Source organism: Trichosurus vulpecula, chromosome 1 (genome assembly GCF_011100635.1).
Source record: "Trichosurus vulpecula isolate mTriVul1 chromosome 1, mTriVul1.pri, whole genome shotgun sequence".
Taxonomy (NCBI): domain Eukaryota; kingdom Metazoa; phylum Chordata; class Mammalia; order Diprotodontia; family Phalangeridae; genus Trichosurus; species Trichosurus vulpecula.
Genome location: NC_050573.1, coordinates 228083711 through 228092181, shown reverse-complemented (window position 1 = coordinate 228092181; position 8471 = coordinate 228083711). Strand labels below are relative to the sequence as shown.

The 8471-nt window shown below is 35.6% G+C and overlaps 1 pseudogene; it reads left to right on the top strand.

The window, feature by feature from the left end:
* The first annotated feature begins 7046 nt into the window (after positions 1–7046).
* LOC118842705 lies at positions 7047–7751 on the top strand (annotated as a pseudogene).
* The last annotated feature ends 720 nt before the right edge of the window (positions 7752–8471 follow it).

Below are 8471 nucleotides of genomic sequence, written 5' to 3'. Positions count from 1 at the left end.
ATTCATGGCAGCTCAGTCTCTACTAGGTAAAATACTGGCTTGGGAAATAGTCTCTCTGTATTAGCCAATTTCAGATCACAGCAGGGATCCAAGTGAGCCAAGAAGACATGATGCAAAGTGACTGGAGGGGAAACAAAAAAAAAGTTTGCCTGAAAAAAGGTGGTGAAGAAAACGGCTGTGTGGACATAGCTTCAATGAGAGAATTAAAATCTATTTAAGGGTCTTGAAATTTAAGGGATTGAAATTTAAGTGTCTGTTTGCCTTCTGTCTCCTCTGAGCCTGGCTGAGCATAAAAAGTGGCCATCATGGCATACTTCCTTAGAGAGCAAAGAAATCATAAATAATTAAAGGACTTTCCCAGTCTCACTGCCAGACACTTATTTGAAACACTATTTAAATCTTTCATAAGCTACTGATTATCTGCCTCTATACATTGGCACTTGAAGCCCTAGATACAGCCGTGCTTTTTTACCTCCTTGGTGGAGTTTGGATGAAGCAAACAATTTTAGTTAGAACAATAGAAAACTAGCCCATTGAATGTTCCCCAAATGCAGACACAATCCTCAGTAGTGCCTTCTGTAGGATGGTCCTTTGGAACAGATGGTTTACTTTAGCTGTTACAAACATTTTTAGTTGGAACAATAGAAAACTAGTCCATTAAATGTTCCCCAAATTCAGCCACAATCTTCAGTAGTGCCTTCTGTAGTATGGTCCTTTGGAACAGATGGTTTACTTTAGTTGTTACAAAGCCACGTTGTCCAATCTAGTGACACCATCTACATTTTATTCATAAGGCAGTGTCATTCTACAATATCTGGTTTTAATCTTTTTAGTTTCTGAATATAGGTTAGTGTTAAAATGCTCAAAGGAGACCATAAGTGAGCTGGCATTATAAATGTGATGCAAGCTATTTTGTCCTTCCCTGGTATATCTGTGTTACCATATGTCATTCATCTGCCTATAAAGAGGACTTCCCAAAACTCACTTTATTAGTTTGCATAACCCTGAGTAGAACTTTATTTTGGTAATAAGATACAAAGCAAACCATTGTTTGGGAAAATGCAACAATTTGATTCCTTTTGCTTTGTCCGTGTTCAGTCCTCAGAGCCTTTCAGTAATTTAAAAAAAAAATATGAACTGCAAATGAATCTGTAGACTCTCAGTAATAACTTAAGTTGCACATTTTACTTCTGAGCTGTAACTACTCCTGCCTTTTTTTTACAAAGTCAACACAACAGCTTGAAGATGCTACATTATTTTTTTTTAAAAAAAAAAGCTTTTCCACTTTACAAGAAGCAAATAAACAAGAGTGACTTGTTTAAATAAACATGAACACACAGATCATCACTCAGGACAACTCAGGAAATCCTTTGCTTTTCTCATCAATTAAATCATTACAAACATGCATTCCAGAGAGCTGTTTTCCCATAGATTTTAGTTTTTGTCTTTTTAATAACCTATTTAGCCTATTTTCTAAAATAGTCAAGCCAAATTGATTAGCAGGTGTGAAAATCCTTTTAGAACTGCAGTGAGAACTTTCTGCTGCTCACCTGCAAGAAGCTTCTTTATCCAACCCTTTTCAAAAGTTCAAGGAGGTTGGACTCATGGATCAGGTGCATGTTACAACTTTCAAGCTTATCTGTGCATGTATGACCTCTGTTCGCATTAATTTTCACAATGAGCTTTGAGAGCTGTTTTAGCTAAATATTTAGCTATTAATAAATACACTACAAATATTTAGATATGTTTAGTAAATATTCATTACATGAATTTTTGTGGAGAACTCACATAGGGCAAGCATCCACATGGTGGTCAGAAGAAGCAATACAAAGATACTCTCTCCAGGTATCTCACAAGAACTTTGGAATTGATTGTGTAGCATGGGAGACAGTGGCACAGGACTGCTCAGCATGGTGTGCCTTCATCAGAGAAGGTACTGTGTTCTATGAGCGAAGCAGAATCGAAATGGCTCAAAAGAAATGCAAGATGTGCAAATTTAAGGAATCTACCCCAAATATCCCCAAGGACTATTTGTGCCCAACCTGTGGTAGAACATTCCGAGCTCATATTGATCTGATCAGCCACAGTCAGACAGAATGAAACTTGACTCTAGCATAGTGATGTCATTTTGGTCCTCTTGGAGAACAAAGGACAACAACCAACCACCCAAATGTTAATTACATGAACACTCATGGCACCAAAGTACTGAATAGACAAGAGACACCATTTCCCCTTTCCCTTATATGACATTTGTTGCTGTGCAGTTTTGTGGTCATGTCCAACTCTTTATGACCTCATTTGGCATTTTCTTGGCAAAGATACTGGAGAGGTTCACCATTTTCTTCTTCAGCTCATTTTACAGGTGAGGAGACTGAGGCAAGCAGGATTAAGTGATTTGCCCAGCACCTCACAGCTAGTAAGCATCTGAAGCTACATTTGGACTCAGGAAGATGAGTCTTCCTGACTCTACTCCTACTGCTTTATCCACTGAGCCACAGACAAGTAACTAGATGAGTAACTTGACTGTAGTCACCTCCTTGTAATCTTTGAGGAAAATCCCACCACTAGCAATTCTCCCCTAGAATATTTGAGTGAAAAAACACCCTGGCCCTGGAGTAAGAGAAAGTGGTTTAAAGCCAATAAACTTACTACTTATATGACCTGGGGCAAAATCACCTATTTTCCTGGACCTCAGTCAGCTTCATCAATTGTAAAATGAGAGAATTGGACTGGGTAGATTCCTTTCAGCTCTAACTCTGTGATCCTATGATCCTATATTAGTATACCTAGGGAAGACAAGGGAATTGATGGTGTAAATTCTGAGAATGTGTTATGTTAATGGATTTATAGCTAACTAGTTGGGCTTTTTACTCATAGAATGAATATATGTAGTACATGTGCATAATGCTTAATTTTGTCCACTCAGCTTCTCTTCCAATGTTTCATCATGATGTGAAAGTGACCTTGATATACAAAGACTAAGCCAAGGGGGTGCCAGCTCTGTCAATGAATATTTATTAAGCATCTGCTACATTCTTGGAGGGCAGCGAGGTAGGTGGTGCAATGGATAGCGCAACTGACGTGGAGTCAGGAAAACTCATCTTCCTGAGGTCAAATCTGGCCTCAGACACTTACTAGCTGTGTGACCCTTGTCAAATCACTTAACTGTTTGCCTCAGTTTCCTCATCTGTCAAATAAGCTGGAGAAAGAAATGGCCAACAATTCTAGTATCTTTGCCAAGAAAACCCCAAATGGGGTCACAAAGAGTTGGAAATGGCTGAGCAAGAAAACCATCTATTGAATTGATCCAACCATTCTGGAGAGCAATTTTTGGAGAGGGTTATAAAATGGTGCATAACCTTCAATCTATCAATACCACTGCGAGGTCTGTATCTCAAAGAGATTTTTTTAAAAAAGGTAAAAAAGATCTATTTTTACAAAAATGTTTATAGCAGCTCTTTTTGTGGTGGCTAAGAATTGGAAATCAAGGGGATGCCCATCAACTGGGGAATGACTTAAGAAGTTGTGGTATATGATTGTGATGGAATATTATTGTGCTATGAGAAATGATAAGCAGGATGATTTCTGAAAAACCTGGGAAGACTTAGATGAACTAATGCAAAGTGAAGTGAACAGAACCAGGAGAAAGAACATTGTCCCCAGTAACAATAATATTGTACAGTGAAGAACTGTGAATGACAACTATTCTGAGCAATACTATGATCTAAGACAATCCCAAAGGACTCATGATGAAAAATGTTATCCACCTCCAAAGAAAGAACTGATGTTGTCTGAATACAGATTGAAGCATAATATTTTTCACTTTTTTCTTTTTTGTACAAGCGTTCTTGCACAAAGTGACTAATATGGAAATGTTTTATATGATTGCACATGTATAACCTATATCAGCTTGCTTACTATTTCAAGGAACAGAGAGGGGAGGGGAAGGAAGGAGGGATAGAATATGAAACTCAAAACTTTTAAAACATGTTTTAAATTGCTTTAACATGCAATTGGGGAAAAATAAAATATTATTAAATATTAAAATATTTATTAAATAAAATATGAAATATTAAAAATATTATTTTTTAAAAAACTACCTACCTACATGTTTGGCACTGTGCTAAGAAGTAGGGATTCAAAGAAAGACAAAAGAGTCTGTGCCCTTGAGGAACTCAGTCCGATGGAAGAGACAATATGCAAATAACTATATTTCAAATAATCTATACTACTAATAATATAATAATAATAATCTACAGAATAAATAGGCAATAAAAAACAGAGGAAAGATACTAGAATTAAGAGAGATTGGGAAAGGCTTCCCATAGGTGATATTTTAGGAGGAATGTGAAGGAAGCCTGAAAAGCCAAGAGAAAGAGATTATGAGGCCAAGCATTGCATGCATGGAGGGCAGCCAGTGAAAATGCCCAGAAGTGGGAGATGAGAATATGATGTTTGAGGAACAACAAAGAGACCAGTGTCACTGTATTGAAGAGAAGATGATATGTAGGCCTAGGGTGAAGAAAAAGAAGACTGGAAGGATGCAGGGACAGGTTATGAATGGATATAAAGGCAAAAAGGAGGATTTTATGGAGGATGAATCATATCTCTGTTGTCAGAGGACCGGTCTGGTTAAGGCTGGAGTCATCACTAGAAATGTGGTGGCAGGGTGGTGAAACTTTTGATCACAATAATTCATAAAGACCCTGTACTGAGTCCCAGAAAGGGGTTCTCTGCAGCTCTGGAAGCTGTAAGCTGATAAAATCTTGGCTTCTTGAAGCATAGAAATAAATTCATGCATACCACATGTATCACATAGTCTGAATACTACTCTCTCTTAACTACTGCATGGGCTCTTTGATGAGCACTTTTTTTGGTAATTTTTAAAATTTTAAACAAATACAAAATAAGAAAAGAAAAAAAAATTGCCATGTACACAGCAGACCATAAGACAGGATTCAATATAAAACAAAATTTCCATTTCAAGAAAACCTATAGAATAAATGCTAAACATTGTTTTCAAAGCGGCCCAGCTTTTCTTTGCTTCCTTCTTGGTTTTCTTTTGTTCTCTGTTGTGCACATTTTACTTTATTTTTCACCCTTCCCTCCCCCCACCACTCTAAAAAAGGCTAAAATTATAGGTACATACATATAGGTATACGTATATACACACATATATACAAACATTTACATAGATATCTATAAACATATACATATATGCACATACATACTCATACACGTGTATGTAAGCTTATTTCCTCCTATCATCTGTTTCTCTGAAGGTAGATAGCATCTTCCTTCATAAGCCCAAGTCTTTCCATGTTTTTCTAAATCAACCAACTCATTTCCTACACTACAGCAGTATTCCAACCCAGTCACATCCTGTCTGAGAGATTGTCTATGAAAGTTTTTTTCCCAATTTTCTGCATTCCTTCTATTCTTGGCTATATAGGTTTTATTCGAGAAAATTTTAATTTAAATTAATAGAAAATATCCTTTTTATCCTTCAACAATGCTCTCACTTTATAATATAGTTTAAGGTCTGATACTGCTGAATCTACTTCCTTTATATCTTTTTTACCCTGGTTGCTTTGAAGTTCCTGAGATTTTATTCTTCCAAATGAACATTGTTATTATTTTTTCTAACTCAGTAAAATAATTTTTTAGCAATTTAATTGACATTGAATAAATAGATTAGTTGATAAAATTATCATTTTAAAAATTATGTTGGATTTACCTACCCATGAACAATAAATATTACTTCAATTATTTAGATCTGAATTTATTTGTGTAAAAAAGTGTTTTATATTTATGTTTATATAGTTCCTGTGTCTGTTTTGGCAGGCATACCTTTAAGTGTTTTATACTGTCTAGGTATTTTAAATGGTCTAAAATAACACTGAATAATATTGCTAACATATAGTGTAGTTTCTCTATTTTTTGCTTTTGATTAAATCTGTTTTAATTTTAACCTTGAGATCATGATTACTATCCCTGCTTTTTTTACATACTAAATTCTACTCCTGCACTTTATTTTATCTTTGTGTGTATCTCTCATTTTTCTTATGTTTCCCTAAGGCAATATATTGTTGAATTAAAATTTTTAATCTGCTATCCATTTCCAATTAATGGGTAAATTCATCCTATTCATGTTCTAAGCTACAATTATTTGTTGTGTATTTTCCTCCTTCCTATTTTTCCTTACTATCCTTCTCACTCTATTTACCCTATCCTTCCTCCTCTGCTTCACTTCTACTTGCAGCCTTGGCTTCCTATTCCTTAACCTACCCACCTCTCTAAGAGTCTCTCCCTTATCCTCTCCCCCTACCCTACCCTCTTGCCCTCTTATTTCTTTCTGAATTTAGAAGACTTTTATAATCTTCTAGATATAAATGTTCCCTCTTTAACCAATTCCCAATGAGAATAAGGTTCCAGCACTAGCTGCCCTTTCCCCTACTAGCTTCCTTTGTATCAGTTCTTCCTTTTATGCCTCATTTGTATGAGATAATTACTTCTTCTTATCTCTCAGTTTTATTTTTCTAGAATCACCCCCTCATACTCAGCTCAACCCAGGCCTACTATGCAAATAGTGATGACAATCATAAGAGTACTGTCAATATTTTCACATATATGAAGTAAACAATTTGACCTTATTGAGTCTCTTATAACTGGTCTTTAATATTTACCTTATATTTCTTTTGAATGTTATATGTTGAATTTTTCCTTAAGTTCTGGAGCTTTTGTCACAAAATCCTGAAAGTCTTTGAGTTCATTAAATATTCATTTTTCCATTCAAGATTATACTTGCTGGATAAGTTACCCTTGGTTTTAACCCCAGCTCTTTTGCTTTACCAAATATAATATTCCAAGGCCTATGGTCCTTCAGCATAGTAGCTGCTAGGTCTTGTGTAATTCTTATTGTAGCTCCAAGATATTTAAATCGCTTTTTCTTGTTCCTTCCAATATTTTCTCCTTAACTTGGGAGCTTTGAAACTTGGCTATGGGTCTTAAAACGGCTGCTAGATCGCACAAGCAGGTTGGAAAAAATGTGGAGTGGACTGTTACCTCCTGGGGTGAATGAAAGTGATACTGAGTTGTGTTCTGAGGATAAGACTACATTGGAAATCTCAAAACTTAGTTCAAAGGAAGAAAAGACAGATGGTGTGACTGAAGAAGTTGGGTTCTCTGTTTTACATACTGGTAGGCCTAAAAGTGAGGCAGAGACAAATGCAAAAAATGCTGAAGAAGAGTGTTCATCTGGCATTCCCCGAAATGCGTGGAATAAATTTCAAGAGTTACAAAAAAGTATTCTGAACTGAAAACCTTAACTATTTCTACAAGCAAGGGGAGTAAAAAAAAAGTTCTGGAAAAGGTAAATTGAAGAATAAAGAAGAGTCTAACAGTCATCAGTTTTCAAATGAAGCCCAGTGGAAGGATCTTACTCAGTATTTTGGAATAAATGATAAGTTTGAACCCCTCATAAGTAATAGAACTCTTCTGAAGTCAGGTCTTAAAGTGAGTATCGACAAATCTGTGGCTGAAGGAGATATTGAAAAGGCAGAAGAATTCAGTAATAGGTTAACTACTTGAGAGCTGGGGGTAAAAATTGCAAAAGCTGTTGCTTGCCACAACTTTGTAAAAGCTAAAAAAGATGCCAAAACTAAACAAGAGGCTCAAAAAAGAAGAAACTTGTATGGAGGTTTGAAGCAAAGAAGAGATGGGAAGCCAAAAGCAACACGGGATATATGTAACTAGGCCTTCATCCTTGAAAAGTTAAAACCCTTGGTATCTTACTGCTTAAAGGGCACCAGCTAAATTTGATGCCAGTTAGGGAAAGTAAACATAAGATTAGTGGGTCAGTTCTCCCTATTTTTTCAACCTTTTAAAAAAATATATATTGTTTAAAAATTCATTTTTCTTAATATGAGAATATAGTTAAGAAAAAATATAAGGAAAATAATGTGTACATACATCAGTGCTTAAAGTATTAAAGAAATCTTTGATATACCTACTATTGGTTCACATTGAAACCCCTCTTTGTGCCATAGAAAACAGTATTTTTTAAATTGCCATGGCCAAAGTAATTTTGTCTTCTGGTGGCTTCCATCTAGTAATGGGCATTACTTAACAATTTGGTTAGTCTGATGGTCAGAACAGGTATACCGTGTGAGCAAGCCTTGCCCAAACTCACTGTAATAGCCTTGCAGGACTCAGGATCACTTGCACTGATAAGGCATCAGTTGGACTTTATTGGAGTAATATATTTATATACAGCAAAAATTACTTGCTTTTCTGCTATTTGATGAATATTTAGCAAAGGAGATCCATGTAGCTTAAATATTTATGATTATAAACTGTCCTCATAGATTTTCTTTTTTAAATAGTTGTATTTGTTTGTTAGTAAGTAGATCATAAGTATGCCTAAGCATATAACCAGACCAGCTAAGAAACATTTGATTTTAAAATGTGAT